Here is a 19335-nt window from a genome sequence, read left to right as displayed (position 1 = left end):
CACTAAGCTGTCTATATTAGTTAGCAATTTGAAACAAAGCAGTTGAGATTTAGGAATAAAGATTTATGTACAAGAATGACCATCATAGCATTATTTGAAACTTGAAGTACTTTACATGCACAGTGATCAAGGAATGTTTATATAAATGATGGTGTTGTTAATCATGTTACAAGAATGATGTAGGAAAACATGCATAAGTGAAAAGTTAAAAACATGACATGAAATTTACTTTTAAGATAGAATCATTTGTGTTGCTAAAAAACAAGTAGAAGGAAGTATTTGAAACTTTAATCTCAAGACAGGAGGAATTAAAACAGACTTTATCATTGTTCTACATATATCTCTGTATTTTATAAATTTTCTGTAATGAAATGTATACTTATGTATTCTCCATAATAAGATGTATATCGATATAGCATCAGAGATAGGTCTGACTTTACAGATTTGATGATTTTGGGACCTTTTACAACAGAGTAAAACAGAAATAAAAGTAGTCTTGAAAACCATCAGTATTTCATTCTGTCAGTAAATAATTGTCAAGGACTGTATGAATTACTATGAGAACACGAAGCAGTATAAAAATGTAATTGCTCACTCAGGGAGCTTATGATCAAGTGCCAGCACTCCTGGATTTCCCTCCTTTGGATTCAGACAGCCTAAAAATATAATAAGGACACTTTTGGTTTTCATTTCTTGAGTTTTTCCTTTTGAGCCATATCAGGAAATGAAAGGGCACAGAGGGAAGAAAAAACACTCCCTAAACAGTGTATCTCTGCAGCCTCAAAAGCATTTAAATTCTGGCTAAATGTAATGTTTTCCTCTCTCAGTCTTCTAGTATATTCCATAGTACATTCCACATAATGTATTTGTAGTTCTGTTCAATGTATTTGTAGTTCTGGGATGGCGCTCGTATGTAGCCTCAGTTCTGTTACTTGCAGTCATTTGTTTTTCATTCTTGCACAATAATTTGTCACAATCACATTTTTGTGCTCCAAACATGTAAGAATTGTTGTCTCTGGAAAACATATTTTAGGACTTTTTCCTTTTGAAGCTGGAAGACATGTTTTACAGTTATATATTTCAGCTCTGTTTATCCTATAATTATGCCTGAATATTGGCAGAATTGCCATTTCAAGAGAGAGAGAGAGAGCCCCCCAGTAGTTAGTTGGTGGCAATTGCCCAAAAGGTTTTATTGAATAAATTTGTCTTTTTCATTTAATTCAATCAACTCAGCTATTAATGTTAAAACTGATGAGGTTTTTGTTGGTATTTTTGCTGGCATGTAAATAGAGGCATCGCTATGTTTAAACAATGCTATCCATTAGAGATAAAATTATTTTGGGCTGTTCAATTTGAAATGTTGTATTAATGTGTAAATGATTTCATTGACCCATCTGTGTCTTCATTCCATCCTCCATTGGGTTAATAATACACACCATTTTTTATGCTATTGGTGGGAATGCAAGTTGGTACAGCCAATTTGGAGAACAGTGTGGAGATCCCTCAAGAAATTAAAAATAGAGCTTCCCTCTGACCCTGCAATTGCACTACTGCGTATTTACCCCAAAGATACAGATGTAGTGAAAAGAAGGGCCATCCGTACCCCAATGTTTATAGCAGCAATGGCCACAGTCGCCAAACTGTGGAAAAGAACCAAGATGCCCTTCAATAGACGAATGGATAAGGAAGATGTGGTCCATATACACTATGGAGTATTATGCCTCCATCAGAAAGGATGAATACCCAACTTTTGTAGCAACATGGACGGGATTGGAAGAGATTATGCTGAGTGAAATAAGTCAAGCAGAGAGAGTCAATTATCATATGGTTTCACTTATTTGTGGAGCATAGCAAATAACATGGAGGACAAGGGGAGTTAGAGAGGAGAAGGGAGTTGGGGGAAATTGGAAGGGGAGGTGAACCATGAGAGACTATGGACTCTGAAAAACAATCTGAGGGTTTTGAAGGGGCGGGGGGTGGGAGGTTGGGGGAACCAGGTGGTGGGTATTAGAGAGGGCACGGATTGCATGGAGCACTGGGTGTGGTGCAAAAACAAGGAATACAGTTATGCTGAAAAAAAAAAGTAAAATAAAAAAATAAAATAATACACATCATTTTTTAAAAGACAGCAGCCTGGTTTTAAGTTTGTGACTATAACAGATTGAAGCAGAGAGCCTGATGAGGGGCTCGATCTCAGGACCCTGGGATCATGACCTGAGCCGAAGGCAGAGGCTTAAACCACTGAGCCACCCAGGTGTCCCAAGATTGTTATTTTTTAAATTTTAGCCCATGGTACCAGTTGGGAATTAAACAGTGGATTGATCTGATTTCTAAAGTATAGTGATTGATTTGCCCTAAGATAAAAAAATAACCATCTCGTACACCGTACACAAAGATAGACTCGAAATGGATAAAAGACCTCAACGTGAGACAGGAATCCATTAGAATCCTAGAGGAGAACATAGGCAGTAACCTCTTCGATATCAGCCACAGCAACTTCTTTCAAGATATGTCTCCAGAGGCAAAGGAAACAAAAGCGAAAATGAACTTTTGGGACTTCATCAAGATCAAAAGCTTCTGCACAGCAAAGGAAACAGTCAGCAAAACAAAGAGGCAACCCACGGAATGCGAGAAGATATTTACAAATGACAGTACAGACAAAAGGTTGAGATCCAGGATCTATAAAGAACTTCTCAAACTCGACACACACAAAACAGATAATCATGTCAAAAAATGGGCAGAAGACATGAACAGACACTTCTCCGATGAAGACCTACAAATGGCTATCAGACACTTGAAAAAATGTTCATCATCACTAGCCATCAGGGAGATTCAAATTAAAACCACATTGAGATACCACCTTACACTAGTTAGAATGGCCAAAATTAGCAAGACAGGAAACAACTTGTGTTGGAGAGGATGTGGAAAAAGGGGAACCCTCTTACACTATTGGTGGGAATGCATGTTGGTGCAGCCAATTTGGAGAACAGTGTGGAGATCCCTCAAGAAATTAAAAATAGAGCTTCCCTATGACCCTGCAATTGCACTACTGCGTATTTACCCCAAAGATACAGATGTAGTGAAAAGAAGGGCCATCTGTACCCCAATGTTTATAGCAGCAATGGCCACAGTCGCCAAACTGTGGAAAAGAACCAAGATGCCCTTCAACAGACGAATGGATAAGGAAGATGTGGTCCATATACACTATGGAGTATTATGCCTCCATCAGAAAGGATGAATACCCAACTTTTGTAGCAACATGGACGGGACTGGAAGAGATTATGCTGAGTGAAATAAGTCAAGCAGAGAGTGTCAATTATCATATGGTTTCACTTATTTGTGGAGCATAGCAAATAACGTGGAGGACATGGGGAGATGGAGAGGAGAAGGGAGTTGGGGGAAATTGGAAAGGGAGATGAACCATGAGGGACTATGGACTCTGAAAAACAACCTGAAGGTTTTGAAGGGGTGGAGGGTGGGAGGTTGGGGGAGCCAGTTGGTGGGTATTATGGAGGGCACGGATTGCATGGAGCACTGGGTGTGGTGCATAAACAATGAATACTGTTATGCTGAAAAGAAATAAAAAAAAATTCCTCATATGAGTGAAAAAAAAAAGATAAAAAATAACCAGCTCCTGCTAATAAATTTTGTTGTTAAATAACAAAATAAAACAATGGTGTTCTGCAAAAAGATCAGATTGGATGAACTTGATGTACCCACCACTGGCTGGAAAGGAATTTGGGTAAATCTTTTAACCTTGCTAGACCTCTCTAAGTCCCATTTATAAAGTGTTGAAAATGATACTTGTCTTACTGACCTCTGGAGTTGCCATGAAAATCATTTGAGGAAAGGGATATGAAAGCTGTGTTTATTATAAAAGTACTATGTATTTGTATTCTTAATCCATTTGTGATGTCACTAGTTGCTTGAAAATTAGCCCACAAACTGATCTCACTGATGATAGAAGCGTAATTGCCCTATGACCAACCCACTTTGTCCCTACCAAGCATTCCAGACATTTCAGTGCAGGAACAAGGTCTATGGGAAAAAGTCAAAAGGAGACTGATCAGAGGAATTCCACTGGCCCTTCCCAGGGCCCTGTGCACAAAATGGTCCCCCGTGCGTTGTTATTTTGCTGTTTTTGCCTATGTCCATGGTTTCCAAGACAATAACAGACTGATAACTGGGTGATGATGAACAGACAGAGTAAGTGTGATGATGTTATACCAGTTTTCTAGTGCAAAGGACTCAGCATCTCGTGCATGGGATTGTAGCTTTCACTAGCTGCTCTTTCAGCCGGATATGCCAACAGATAATGCTGAAGCTGATTTTCTCTAAAATGCTGAGGAATGACATCAACCAGTGATTTTTTTTTTTTTTTTCAGTTTCACCTTTTATTACATGGGTTGGACAAGATGATTCTAGGTTCTGGCATAAGCCCTGAGCCCTCCTGCTGCCCAGATACCCTATGTCAGCATTTTATTCTTCATATCAACAGAGATCAAGGTTCTGGAGTGGGTCGCAAGCACATAGCTCTGGGGTGGAGGAGAGTGGTGGGCAGGGCTAGCTGGTTGGAAATTGGGGAAGAGGAGCTGGATCATTCCACTTCAGGTATCATTTTGCTGTGTATTTTTGCTCATCTAAGCAACTGGCCTTAAATGAGCAAAATATAGAAATATAATATGTAGCCCTGTCGTCAGGTTCTCAAATTTCAAGCAGCAATCAAATGAACACTAGAAAAAGCTTTAAGAATACTTTAAATAAACAAGTATATATTATACAATAGGAACATGAAATTCAGTTCACTGAATCAATCAAGTATAATGAGTTGACTGAATTGAATAAATAATCCAGTTGCTCGGATGGCCTGTAGTTTGAACTGGAAAACATTGAACTTAGGACACTGCTTCTTTGTGAATATCCAGAATTCCTCAAGACCCACTTCATGGATGGACTGTTAGTAAATTGAGTCTACTGGAATTGAAGGGATTTGATCATGAATCTTCTTTTTTTTTTTTTTTAAAGATTTTATTTATTTATTTGATAGAGAGATCACAAGCAGGCAGAGAGGCAGGCAGAGAGAGAGGAGGAAGCAGGCTTCCTGCTGAGCAGAGAGCCCAATGCGGGGCTCGATCCCAGGACTCCGAGATCATGACCTGAGCCGAAGGCAGCGGCTTAACCCACTGAGCCACCCAGGCGCCCCTGATCATGAATCTTCTAATCTTTGTAGTTGCTTCTCTCTATATGTAAGTTCTCTTTATTTGAGAAGCTATTCACAGTTCCTTTTTGTGCATGTGTGTGTGTGGTAATAACGTTTAACATAGATGTACCCTCTTAACAAATTTTTAGGTGCACAATGCTATATTATTAACTGTAGGCATTGTGCTGTACAGCAGATCTCTACAACCTTGCTGGCAAGGATGTAGAAAAAATCATAGCCCTAAGATAAAAATAATGCAGCCACTTTGAAAAAATGTGCTGCAGTCCCTCAGTTAAATATAAAATTACCATATGACCCTGCAATTCCACTCCTAGGTATATACCCAAGGGAAATGAAAAAATATGTCCACACAAAAACTCGGACACACAATATTTATAGCAGCATTATTCATAATAGCCAGAAGATGGAAACAACCTGAATGTTCACCGGTGGATGGACGGATGAACAAAATGTGATAGAGCCACTCGGTGGAGTACTATTGGCCATAAAGTTAATGAAGTACTAATACCTGCTACCATATCGATCAACTTTGAAAACATTTTGCTAAGTAAAAGAATTCAGTCACAAAAGACCACATATTATATGATTCCATTCATATGGGATGTTCAGAGGAGGGAACTCTATAGAGACCGAGTATAGATTAATAGTTGCTTTGGTCTGGGAGAGGTAAGGGAAACTGGGAGGAGGGTGATGGCTATAGGGTATAATATTTTAATTATTTTCAATGAATATGTTCTATATTGATTTTGGTGTTTGTTGCTGAACTCTGAATATCCTGAAAACTATTGAATCAACACTTGAGATGGGTGATTTGCATAGTATGCAAACTCTATCTTAATAACACTATTCTTTTTAAAATAAAATAAAATAATACTAGAAAAATAATATATTCTCAATTTAAAAAGCAAAGAAGCCATACATGTACCGAAGAGAGGCAGGAAGACCGCATTTATTGGGAAATGAAGCATACATAAAATTTAAGTGCACTGTTTCTTATCATGCATTGGAACCCAAGCATTTAACATAACATAGTGCATTCTAAACGATACAACAAACATCAGTGCTTGTTGATAATGATCATGATGATGGCAATGACGGTGGTGGTGATGGTGATGCTGGCCATGACAGCAACCAAACCAACTGCCTCTCCAGTCTTTGGACTAGTTAGTATCTGCATCATTGGGTCTTTCTTGTGTATGGTAGTTAACATCGAAGTCCAGCTGTGGGTACACCAGGAGTCTGTAAAGAGAAAGTTACATTTTTCTCAGGAGTTAACGTCTCGTATGTTTGTAGCCACAGGAAGCTTATCAAACACTGACGTCAGCTGCTTTCCCATGAGAAGTCTAGAAATTTCATAATGCCATAAATGACTTTCTCTTTCCCATTTGCTTCAGACAAGTAGAGAAGTTTTCATAATGCTTAAAAATAAACATCTGACCTTTATCCTGCCATGGATACATTCTTACTGCTTCTCCAATCAGAAATTATCTTGCCTGTAAAAATCCACCCATTCTTCTATTAACAATTGAAAGATTTGGGCCAGTACAAATAGCATCATGGATTATTCTTAATTCATTAATTGTTCAAGAAAAAATAGGAAAGGCTGTAGCAAACACACTGTTTAAAGACATCAAGGCCCTTTCTTCATATTCTTATGTAATCTTTTCTGTTCCATTAAGAATTTTTTTCTTCTTCATAGTTGTACAAAATGGCTCCTCTGAGAACATACCTCTAAGCTATATCCTATGTGTTCCTTGAAATTTTAAGGGAAGTTCAACAAAATTCTATATCTCTAATGGAATAGAAGTAAGCAAAGGGTTGATTTGATTCATTATGCTTTCCAGATACAGAATCACAAGGAAGGAGAAAAAGAAAGGAGGTAAGTTCATTAGGAACCTATAGGATTCCAGGTCCAATACTAGGCTCATTATTCATTTTCTCATTCATTTACTCCCTCACTCCCCCAATATACTTTTATGGAGCATATGTTATATGCCATGGCATATGCAAAATGCTTAGGATAGAATTATTGATAAAGACCTTGTCCTTGCTATCAAGAAGCCTGTCCACATACAATGACAGTCCACTGTGACAATGCCATCATAGAGGCATTAACAAAATACTATGGGACACAGAGAAGGAAAAACCTTTCAAGGTAGATTATCATTCTCATTTTTTTTTAGTATAGTTGACATACAATGTTACATTAGTTTCAGGTGTACAACTTAGTGATTTGACAAATTTATATGCTATGCTATGTTCCCCACAAGTGAAGCTACTGTCTGTCCCATTACATCACTATTACAGTATCATTGGCTATATTCCTTATGCTGTGTCTTTTATTCCCGTGACATATTTGTTCTATAATTGCAGGTTGTGTCTCCCTCTCCCCTTCACCCATTTTTCCCAAACTTTCACCCCCTTCCCTCTGACAACCTTCAGTTTGTCCTCTGAATTTATAGGTCTGATTTGGCTTTTTGTTTGTTTGTTCACTTGTCGTTTTCTTTCTCTTTTTTTTTTTTTTTTTAAGATTTCACTTATGAGTGGAACCATACGGTATTTTTCTTTCTCAGTCTGACCTCTTTCACTTAACCATCACACCAACTAGGTTCATCTATGCTGTCTCACATGGCATGATCTTAACCTTTTTATGGCTGAATAATATTCCTGTGTCTGCGTGTGTGCACATGCGTGTGTGTATACACCAGATTTCCTTGTCTGTTGTTGGACACTTAGGTTGTTTCCATGTCTTGGCTATTGTAAATAATGGTGTAATAAACATTGGGGTGCCTATATCTTTTCAAATTAGTGTTTTTTATTTCTTTGGGTAAATACCCAATAGTGGAATTATTGGGTTATACGGTATTTCTATTTTTAACTTTTTGAGGAACCTCCATGCCATTTCCCAGAGTGGCTGCACCAGTTTATATTCCCACCAGCTGTGCACAAGTGTTCCTTTCTCTCCGCAACCTTGCCAACACTTGTTATTTCTAATCATTTTGATTTTAAAACAAGTGACTGATATCCAACAAAGAATTTCCTTAAGGTCATACCTCTATTATGACCCGACAGGCTGTACTCTCTCACAATTCCATGCTGCTTTCAAGGGAAAAACCAATGTCCAACCCCTCCGAATAGGTTGAAGCTTTTTCAGTCAGCAATGTGGTGAATCTGTTCATTGTAAAATGCCGACAGAACTTTTACTTTCATTAAATCATTGACTTTTTCTTGAATTATATGAACAATTTCCTTAGTCTCTTGCTTTATTTAATCTGCTTGGCTAAATAAATCCCTAATATGGAATCCTGTTAATGCACCTTGTCTTTCTCATATACTGTGTTCTCTGAGTATCTTTATATGTCCTATGCATAATTCCATAGTAATATGAAAAATGTAACTCACGAAAACCGAAAGACTCTATCCCACAGACCTAACAGTTTACACTGAAATACAAGTGTACTGTGAATAAATATTACTCAAGATACATAGGCAAAAACTTAAATGGAAACATACGATATAAACAAGTAAAGAGGAAACCTTGTGCAAGAGCTTGATGCACACGTGCGACACTTGATGCACACGATTTGGGAAGGTGGGTGGTTGAAAGTGAACAGAAGAAACAGTGTGGTTAGTGAGCAAGGGGCTAAATGGACGTGAAGTTTCACCACATCTTAAGATGATAAGTAGCCCCTGTATTTGAATTGCTGTGGTATGGGCCACTTGCAAAAACATTCAAACTTTCCCTTCTAAGATATAGTAAGCCAAAATAGATCTATGGAAAGTTCACTAAGTCATTGGTAAATAATCCCGTGTTGACTTTTAATTTAGAAATAACTGGCCAAATTGATCCCAGCCTTTCCGACTGCAGTTTTCCCCCTACAGAGTACATTGATTTGTATTACCTTCTTGTTTTCTCTCATTGTTTGTCTTTCTTTTTGTTATTGTATTTTCCTACTGGCATAATATATGACCAGAAATATTGAACATGCATGATTTTATGTATTTTGAGCTCATAAATTCCCTTTAGTTGTCATCTTTCCCGAGTGAGGCTTCATCTTTTTCTCTTCACATGTTATAAAAATAATCTTTTTATTGATGTATAATGTACCGGAAAGCGTACAGATCATACTTGTACAGCATATTGAATTTTCACAAAATGAATATAATGATAGAATCCCCTCCCAGATCAAGAGACAGAACATTACAGGGTGCCTAGGTGGCTCATTCGGTTAAGGGTCTGCTTTCAGCTCAGGTCATGATCCCAGGATCCCAGATTGGGCCCAGCCTCGGGGGGGGGGTCCATGCTCAGTAGGGAGTCTGCTTCTCTCTCTCTCCTCTGCCCTTACTCCCCACATGTGTGCATGCTCTCTCTCAAATAAGTAAATAAAATCTTAAACCAAAACAAAACTACAACATTACTAGCACCCAAAAAAGCCCCCTTTGTGCCCCCTTTTACAGTCAACCTTTGCCCCCTTACCCTCACTACCTCAGGATAACTGTTATTCTGATTTGTAACACCAAGTATTAGTTCTGTGTGTTTTTAAATTTTATGTTAATGGAATCCTCTTCTGTGTGTGTGTGTGTGTGTGTGTGTGTGTGAGACTTCTGTTATTTAACATCATGCTTCTGAGATTCATTGCCTGAGCAATACTTAGATCATTCTAATTGTTATACAGTATTTCATTGTTTGCCTCCCACAACTTAGACTTTACTATTGGTAGACAATGAGATAATTTCTGGTTTTGTCTATTATTTAAAAAGTGCTGTTATGAGCATTCTATTCTATTTCATGTCTTCTGATGAATACGTACATGGGTTTTGGGGTTTTTTTTTAAGATTTATTTGTTTAGGGCGCCTGGGTGGCTCAGTGGGTTAAGCCGCTGCCTTCGGCTCAGGTCATGATCTCAGGGTCCTGGGATCGAGTCCCACGTCGGGCTCTCTGCTCGGCGGGGAGCCTGCTTCCCTCTCTCTCTCTCTGCCTGCCTCTCTGTCTACTTGTGATCTCTGTCTGTCAAATAAATAAATAAAAAAAAAATCTTTAAAAAAAAAAAAAGATTTATTTGTTTATTTGAGAGCGAGAGTGCAAGTGCAAGTGGAGGGAGGGGCAGAGGGTGAGGGAGTGAGAATCTTCCCCACTGCGTACAAAGCTGATGCAGGGCTCAATCCCAGGACCCCAAGAAAATGACCTGTGCCGATACTAAGATCAGACAAGCAACCAACTGAGCCATACAGATACCCCTGGATTTTTGTTGTGTACATACCTAAGAGTAAGATATCTTGGTCACAGGATACACAATTATTCCACTTCAGTAGCTGAAACTGCCACATGTTTTTCCTAGTGTTTGTACCAGTTTACACTCCCACAGCAGTGCCTGAGAGTTCCAGCTGCTCACCAACACTTTGAATTGTCCGTCTTGTAAATTTCAGCTATTCTAACAGTGTATGGTTTTAATTTGAATTTTCTAGTGATTGAGATCCTCTTTTGTGAAGTGCCTATCAAAACCTTTACCCATTTTCCTACTGGGTCATCTACCTTTTTCTTACTGATTTTGGGAATTCTTTTTATATTCTGGATATAAGCCCTTTGTCAGATATATGTATTGCTAATATTTTTTTTTCAACCTGTGGTTGGACTTTTCCCTCTCTTTATGGTTCTTAATTTTAATGCAGTGAAACTTATCAATTTTAATTTCTTTATGGTTAGTGATTTACAAAATCTTTGCTCATCTCAAGAACCTGGACATATCTTCTACTTTTTTTCTGAAAGCTTTTATGTGTCAGCTTTCACATTTAGATCTATACTCAATCTGGAATTTTTGAAGGGTGTGGGGTGGAGGGTATGATGCTAAACAGAGGTCAAGACTTAGCTTTCTTTTTTTCCATACGCATACCCAGTTGAAGTGCTGTTTGATGTTGTTTTCCTCCACGTGGGGTTAACCTGTGTTCTGGTAGTTTGATAGATTTGGAAAGTTAACTTTAGCTGAATTAGGGCTGAGGTCAGTTTGTATCGCTCTGTGGATCTTCATTCTGCCCCTTCTCCTTGAGCGAACTCTCCAAGGGTTCTATTGCGATTGTGTTCCTAGACACTTTCTTCTTCTTCTTCTTTTTTTCCTTGCTTCCATTTTTTTAATCAAGGCATAATTTACATATAGTAACATTAGCTCCTTTTAGTAGAATTCCATTAAGTTTTGACAAATGTGTACGGCTGTGTAAAAACCACCACAATTAGATACAAAGTACCTCTGTCGAGTCCAAAATGGTTCCTCCTTCTTGAAGTGTTTCCTACTCAGCTCTGTGCAGCTGCTGAAAACTGTGCTGCAAAGAAGTGTCCTGCTTGGTTTCTTGTTCTCTGTCATGTTTTTGTGTCTTAAGGATTCAGCAAATGCCTTGAGGGAGAAATCACTGAATGTGAGGCCACTTTTCCAGGCCTTCTTTCTCTCCAGGATGTTGGCCCCGTAAGTCTTGGTTACTGCAACAGCACTCTGATGCCTTCAAACAGATTTTTGGAATTTTACCCAAATTTTCTAGCTGTTCTCGTGAGCTCTAAACTGCCACAGGCTACTTGTTTATAGGCAAATGCATAAGTCAGTCAATCTGCATTAAACAGACTCATTTAAGAACCTCCCAAAATTTTTTCTTGGGTATAAATCTCAAAAGAGTAAAAGAAGTGTCATTATTGGCAGCCACGACTACTCCAAGTGTTCAGTCATGGGAAGAGCTTTGGAATCAAACAAAACTGGGTGCAATTCCAACTCTGCTACTTATTAACTATGTGATAGTGAATCTGAATCTTAACTTGCCTTCAGATGGGGCTAATAAAAACCATAGGTTTCCTAGTTTGCTTTTGAAGATTAAATGAGATAACAGATGTCAAGTACCTTGCACATAGTAGGTATTCAATAACTGATAGATATTATTTTGTAATGTATTATCATTTCTCTTGGAGCTATAAAGTACACTCATCTCTTAGAAATGATGGGGAGGGGGGTGGGAAGCTTAGTGGTCCCTGCAACACAGTACCCTTTGTTGAGCAGCCTGTTAGATGCTAAAAGGGGTGAGCTCAGCTGAGCTTGTTTTATTCACAACCAGAACAAAGTCATTCATAGATACTGAGACATGCTCAAGACATTCCCCCCCCCCTTGGAAAATCATTATATACAAACCATGTGAATTGGAGGGATCTTAAATCTCTGTTCCAAAAAAATTCCTGTTATAGATGAAGGAATTGAGGGCCCTAAAGTGGTTAAATGACTTGGTCAAGGTCAGTTCTCTCGTTAGTATTTATTTAAGTGACCAAATTCCCTAAGATCACATATTTCTTCCCTTATAAAACACTCCCAGCTCCCATATTCAACTATAAATGAAAAACAGAGACAATTCACAAGAGACAATTAGTGATGTTTTATTGTTACTGGCTCATTCTGACTAAAACCCATAGATCTATTTTTAAATATTTTATTTTAATTTCCATCCCCACAAATTATGTGACTTCCTGCCAACTACAACTGACATAGCTACTTACCATTCCTTTCCCATTCCAAGGATTATGTCCTGTAGCTTTTCTTTCTTCTGTTATTAAGAAGTATTCTGCCTTACCCTCCAATGCACAAGACTGAAAGGAGCTCATATAAACCCACGGACAGCAGCTCTCTTCAAGTTTGCCAAGTGAGAGGGGGTGTAGGGGACCTCCATCATTCTGGGCACTGAATGCAAAGGTGGCATGTGCATCCCTGGCACTCTCCTCTATGGGTAGGGCCAGATCACCAGCACCACTGCCACTGTCATCATTTCCAGCAAAGGCAGTATTTTAAGGATCATTTTTTGGTAAGTCCCTTGTTCAACTCATTTCAGCATTGTGTTCTCTGCCAACAGACAGATAGGCCTGAGTCCCTTATGGGCCAAGTAACTTGAAAGAGTTTGCACGATCACAGAGCACACAGTCATCTTATAAAAACCTCTACCTCATGCCAGGATTCTCAAGGACTCCTCCTGGAACACTCTTTCCCTAGATCTTCACATGGGCTACTCCTTCCTAGAAATGGATCTTCAGCCTCAGTGTCTTCTCTTTGGAGAGACCATCTTTCACCATGCAACTCTGGTGGCCTTCCATTGGCCCTCTATTGCAACTTGCGGTTTTATTTACTATCAGAAGCACGTGTATTGTCTCTACTCCACCAGAACACAGACTCTGGGCATGCCATCCTTGCTTATCCCCGTGGGCCCCATCCTGGTGCAGAATACTCATTCAGTGAATCAGTGAATGTGGGCATGGTCCTTTAAATACACCCAGCAGGCTGGATCAGCCCTTGGGTTTGAGTACTCGCTTCACTACTTACTCGCTGGGTGAATCGAGGCAAATGACTTAAATACAATGAGCTTCTTAGGGCTAAGACTGAACCTTACTAGGTTGCTCTAGAGATCAGACCAGATAGACGTGTACCAGGTGCTTAGCACAAGGGTTGGCACTAAGAGTCCTTTATACATAGTATTTATCGTCTCCGTAAGGAAAGCAGGGCATATTATAAGAGTCATGGCAGATTTTTAAAGATAAATATTAATGTTAAAATAAGGGGTCCTAATACAACCACATAAAATTTTAAAGTAATTAAAACCTGGTTCTCGGCTCTACAAAGTTATTAATTTTTTATAAAGAACCCTAATTTAACCTTTGCAATAACTACCTGTTATAATTACCTTTGAAGACCCTCCTCTTCACCCAACCCTTTGGTATCCATTTGGAAAATGACATCTTTCTGTGAATACTTGCGGTAGGAATTTTAAGGTAGAATTGTAATCACTTTTTGCAAATTTGTACTGGCAATGTAACCTAGGACGGTGCTGGGTTCTGTTTCTCATGCTATCGACTGGCTTTAACTAGGGTTTTTTTTTTAAGGTTTTTAAGAAAATCACTACTCTTGGGGCACTAAAAATCTGATTAAGAGAAATTTCTCCTTTCCTTTTATTACACCTTGATTTCTCCCAGAGCGAATGCTTTCATATAAAACCCAAATGTCCTCACATGCCTGAGCAGACGGTTCAATCAAAGGAGCAATAAATAGCACCTGGCTGTTTGCCATGGGCTGGGAAGGGGGTTGTGGGAAGAAGACGGGCTCATTTGCCTAACACAATCCTTCTCTCTGTCGCTTTCCCTCGTCCTTCATCTCAGGGCTTTTCCTTCTTTACCATCCGGTCTAGACTCAGCTTTGCCTGCAGAGAATTTCGGTAACTGCCTCTGAGCCAGGTCAGCCAGAATCCACGCATTGGGCAATGAATTTAAAGCTTAAAGGGGTCCAGTGAATAACAGTTCGCCCTGGAAACTATTGGAAGTTGCACGGTAACTAATGGTAGAAAAAGATTTTAAAACAGGGAGTAAGCACTTCATAGGTTTTGTGGCCCTTCGATTCAAACTTGGAAAATAGAAAGGAGGGTATGTCTGAAGGCAAACTCCACTTCTCAGTCACTTTGCCATTCCTCTTGGAAGCCTTCCTTTTCTCTCTTTGTCTCACCAACAAGAAAGTTCATGAACATAGACCTGGCCGCTATAGACGAAAACCAGTTTTTCCCACTGGTAGTATTTTCTTCCTCTATTTTCCCTTTATTCCTTCCTAAAATTTATTCTTTCCTAAAATTAAAAATAAAAATGCTGAGGGAATTGAACGTAGGGAAAGGAAAACTAGGCACATAAATACTGATCCTGCCAGAGGGTTTGGGGAAGGTACTGGGAACTGTTTTCTCTGCCAATTTCAGTGTCTCTCAGTATGTTCAGTTTCAGTCCAGGCATACAACTCTTGCTTCCTTCTAGTCTCTGATGTCTTTGTTGAAGCTGGAGTGTCAAGGATGGGCAAGGGTCCGATAATCTATATCACATTCCGAATATAGGCAACTATTTTTAAGTTGCAGATTCCTGGGCACCTCTCTAGAGTATCCCGTATATTTTTTCAAAGCACCCCCCCCCAGAAGATTCTGATGTGCAGCCAGACTGAGAACCCCTCTTCTAGGGGTTCAATATACCATAAACACCATAAGGCCAAGCACCAGGGCTGTTTGTTTGTTTTCATGTTCCTGATATGTTCCTGGGACACAGGGCACTCAATATATATGTGTCTATAAATTAATTTATAGGTGCAGTCTTTGTAATCAGTTCTCGTCTAAACTCCATCCTCAAGTACTCTGCTAAGTTTTTAGCAAGTGGTTCTTATTTTGACGGGAAGAAAAAGGGAACAGAGACTGCCTTGAAAGCTAATGAACACTAATATACACAAACTTTGGCCTACGGTTTTGGGAAACTCATCCATGGTTTCCATTCATTCACCCAACAGATATTTCTTTTTGTCCTACTACATTCTGATGGGGGATTAGGAGCTATAAGGAACCAGATTATGAAACAGCCTTAGGCAGGCTTTCCATCTAGGAAATGTCTTACTATTTTATTGTCCCCTTCTCCTCAGGTTTATAGAAAAGATCTCCAAAGTTGGACCCACAGTAGAAGAAAAGGAATCTAAGTGGGATTCGGAGCTCTTGTCACCTTCTGGCTTTGTAACCCAGAAGTGTAATTATATGTTTTATCATTCCAACTGGATTTTAGTCTCCTTAAGATGAGGGCCACATTCCCAGAATGCTGAGCCAGGAACTTTAGCTGTAGGACAGTACCATAGATGTTTGTACTTGGGACCGATGGGAAGAGATGGTAGAGGTTGAGGGAGGGGAGCTATGGATAGCCTGAGTGGCCATTCAAGATTAAGGAAAAGGGTGACACCCAGATTTGCTGACGAATCTGTGAGCCCCTCAAGGTTCCCTGATGCTTAGTCTGTAAAACAGCCTTCCTCAGATGGATACAAACCGTAAGTAACATGCTAGGCAGCTTTTCGTTTAGTTTTGTTTTGTTTTGTCTTGTCTTGTTTTACCTGTGAAAACTGAAATGAGGATCTAGGAATCCAGATCCAGGTTCTAGCATGAGATTCCAAGCCAGTCCCTTCACCTCTGTGAGCTTCTGTTTTCTTCCAATGCCCAGTGGCAGAGGCTGGGGATGGATGAAAGCAAGCTATATTCTTAAGGTCCCCTTGAGACCCATTACTCGACTTGATTAAAGGCAAACATTAAAAGTGTAAAATTGCATTTCATACTCATACTCATTAGACGTCCTTGTTGCATCATGTTGGGAAAGGTTTAAGGATGTGATGGTGATTTACTGTCACAGTTGTTATTTCTTTGGTCTTTTCTAATGTTTAATATTTATTGCTGTATTTCAAGTACAAGAGAGTCAACTCTAGATTATCTACTAGTACATGTCTATAATTGTAATCCTCCAGACTCTCTCCTACCAATTACTCAAGTTCCTGAACATCATCAGCAGAAGACTCTGGACAAAGCAAAGGGTCCAAATGGTCTTTGAGAGTCTGAAGCTTGGGAGGATTGAGGTTTGGGCTTGGAAGGTGTCCTTAACTATATTCCAAAGCCTTTGTCTTTGATTATTGGCATTTGTAGTACTCCCTGTTCTGTCTTAACTATACCACCTTCTCTACCCCATTATTTATAATAAGTTAGGGGTTGACACTGGAGTAATTATATTCATTTTCTTTACAATCCAATTGCACAACATCCATCGGTGCCTTATTTCCCCTTTAAGGTCCTAATTTATAATAATACCTGAGTAAAAAATTATATTTTAAAACATACAGTTTACATTAACTAAAATTCATTCCATTTAATCATGTTTCAATTCTCCTTTTATACCAGGTATCATTAAAACATTTTAAGATCCTTCAATCAAATTCTACAAGGATTGGTGATCAACCAGAAGGCTCAGAAGCGACATCTGATTGTGCACCTGTGAGTAGCATTTATATTATTGAGGGGGAGGGGAGGCTTTCTTTTTAGCAATTACACAGCCACTCTGTGCCTGATTTTTTAAATTCTTATGCCTAAAGATGCACGTGAGAAGCCAGGCCTTCTGCTGTGCTCCTCATAGCTTATTTACCAATTAATCTATCAAGTTTGGAAGAACTGTTTTTTCTGCTTTGTAATTTGATTTCTTGCTTTATTTTTTCCCACATATATAATATCTTAAGCACAACAGTCCCAGATCAATAGTAATGAAGTCCTCACTTCCTGCAAAGAATGCTGATGACTTGAGGGACTAGGAAGATGATGAGTCAGTCTTCCCCAGTGCAGAAGCTCACCTGTGCACAGACGCTGGTGGTTTCAGGGGCAATAAGTACCTTTCACTGCCCGTGAGCCCTCCTCAGCCAGAAGGAGAACTTCCACAGGCCGAAGGTCTGCTGGGGAGCAGAAAGAGGGGATTTCAGAAGGGAGAGGATATAGAAAATAAAGGAAACTTCACTGGTTCACAGTGTTGCCCAGGCTGGCACCAGTAGGAGGGAAAGTTTTTGAGGAATTTAGCGTGGTTCCCAGGCAAGTGTTATTTCCGGATTATATCCCTTGCACCCTGTATTAGTTTGCTTGGTTGCCATAGCAACATACCACAGACCGGGTGGCCTAAACAACAGAAATTTCCCCACAGTTCTGGAGGCTAGAAGTCTGAGATCAAGATGTCAGCGGGGCCGGCTTCTCCTGAGGCCTTGCTGCTTGGCTTGCAGATGGCTGTCTTCTTGCTCTGTCTTCACGTGGCCATCCTCAGTGCACACACGTGTTTGGTGTCTCTCTCTGCGCCCGTTTACTCTTCCGACAAGGACACCAGTCATTTCACATTAGGGCTCACCCAATCACCTCATTTTAAGTTAATCACCTCTTTAAAAACTCGATCTTCATATACATTTTTGTTCTAAAGTTCTCCTAAGCCCCACCAGCAAATGTCATTTCTCACAGGACCTGTTCATCCCAGCACCAGATTCCTTAATTTTTCCTGCTTTCTGTGATACAAACAAAAGAAGGACAGATATTTATTCATTTCTTCTATTTTTTGAAGTATTACTTTTCTTTCTTTGAATTCTCTCCTTGCAATTTTTTTCTTTTTTTCTCCTCTCTTAGTTCTCTTTCTTTAGCAGAACCTTGATTTTTCCTTGGATTGTCTGGTTATCAGTGGAAGAGGCTTTCTGAGGTCTGGAAACTTCCTCCTTGTCTACACACCCCACCCATGTTCTTTAATGAACTATGAGATACCAACTTTCTTGATGTACCCACACCCTCACTTCCCTCTTGGTGTTCTTCGAGGAGCCAGGAAAAGATGCCAATTTTTATGCAGCTATCCAGAATACCAGTGACACCTGAGTCAGTGATTTTTACTCAAATTGTTATTTACATAACATGAGAAAAGAGAAATTTTGTAGTCGAGAGAAAATAGCTCTACAATCCATGAATGGCCTAGGTGGGGTGTTCCAAATGAATGGTGGCCAGTGGCCAGCAGAGGTGCCTCCTGACTGGGTTTCATTAATTTCAGTCAGCTATAAGCTTTGGAGAGAAAGAGGATTTTCCTATGAGCATGTAAAAGAAGTGCTTTGAGTTGTAAGCCTTTGCCCTTGTTTAAGAACAGCATAAATGGGAGATTTTATAACCACTGTGGGCCAGTATTTTTGGAGTCAGTTGAAGCTCCAGATGGAGTGGAAAGAGAAGTTTCTTTTTTTCTTTCTTTTTTCTTGAGTTTTGCAGAACAAGTCTCCCTGGGCACCTTTAATAAAGTGCTCAGTCTCTTGTTTAGTTCAAGTGTGCCCAAGCTTGTTATCACAGGATCTGAAGGGGGCTTTCTTACAGCTAAGAACCTTTCCTATAGATTTCTGGTCTTGGCTCTAGAACCAGCCTCATATGTGAGAATGTCTTGAATCCACTCCTTCCCCAAGAGTCTCACCTTTAGGAGTCCACGCTTAGGTCCTTGTCATGCGATATAAGGAAGAAAATACGCAGTGAGCCCAAGTTCGGTGAGGGCTTGAAAGGACGAGAGGAACACAGTCCCATGGTCATCTCAACATTCTGGAAACCTTCACGTTAGGCAGGGTAAGAGGACATTCCACTATCACCTTATGCAGATTTTGTAACTTTGGCCAAATGATAAAGGTTTCCAGGCTAGGGAATTGCAGCTGGCTTTAAGAGGTGTCTCTGTGGAAGTACACATTCCTGCCTAGCAAAGCTCTTGGTGGAGGGGGGTTGTACCAGGGTGGACA

At 39.6% G+C, this 19335-nt stretch overlaps 1 protein-coding gene across 2 annotated transcripts in view; it reads left to right on the top strand.

Annotated features, from left to right (window-relative positions):
* The window catches only part of CALD1 (caldesmon 1), a 183085-nt gene that overhangs the window by 48257 nt on the left and 115493 nt on the right, over positions 1-19335 (top strand). For both annotated transcript variants that reach the window (XM_032868890.1, XM_032868918.1), the window contains exon 2: positions 16958-17050. The gene's annotated coding sequence lies outside the window, so the exon portion shown is untranslated. The remainder of the gene's footprint in view (positions 1-16957; positions 17051-19335) is intronic.

Source organism: Lontra canadensis, unplaced genomic scaffold (assembly GCF_010015895.1).
Source record: "Lontra canadensis isolate GAN:19392208 unplaced genomic scaffold, GSC_riverotter_1.0 scaffold2, whole genome shotgun sequence".
NCBI classification, from domain to species: Eukaryota; Metazoa; Chordata; class Mammalia; order Carnivora; family Mustelidae; genus Lontra; species Lontra canadensis.
This window is presented reverse-complemented; position numbering and strand designations above follow the sequence as displayed.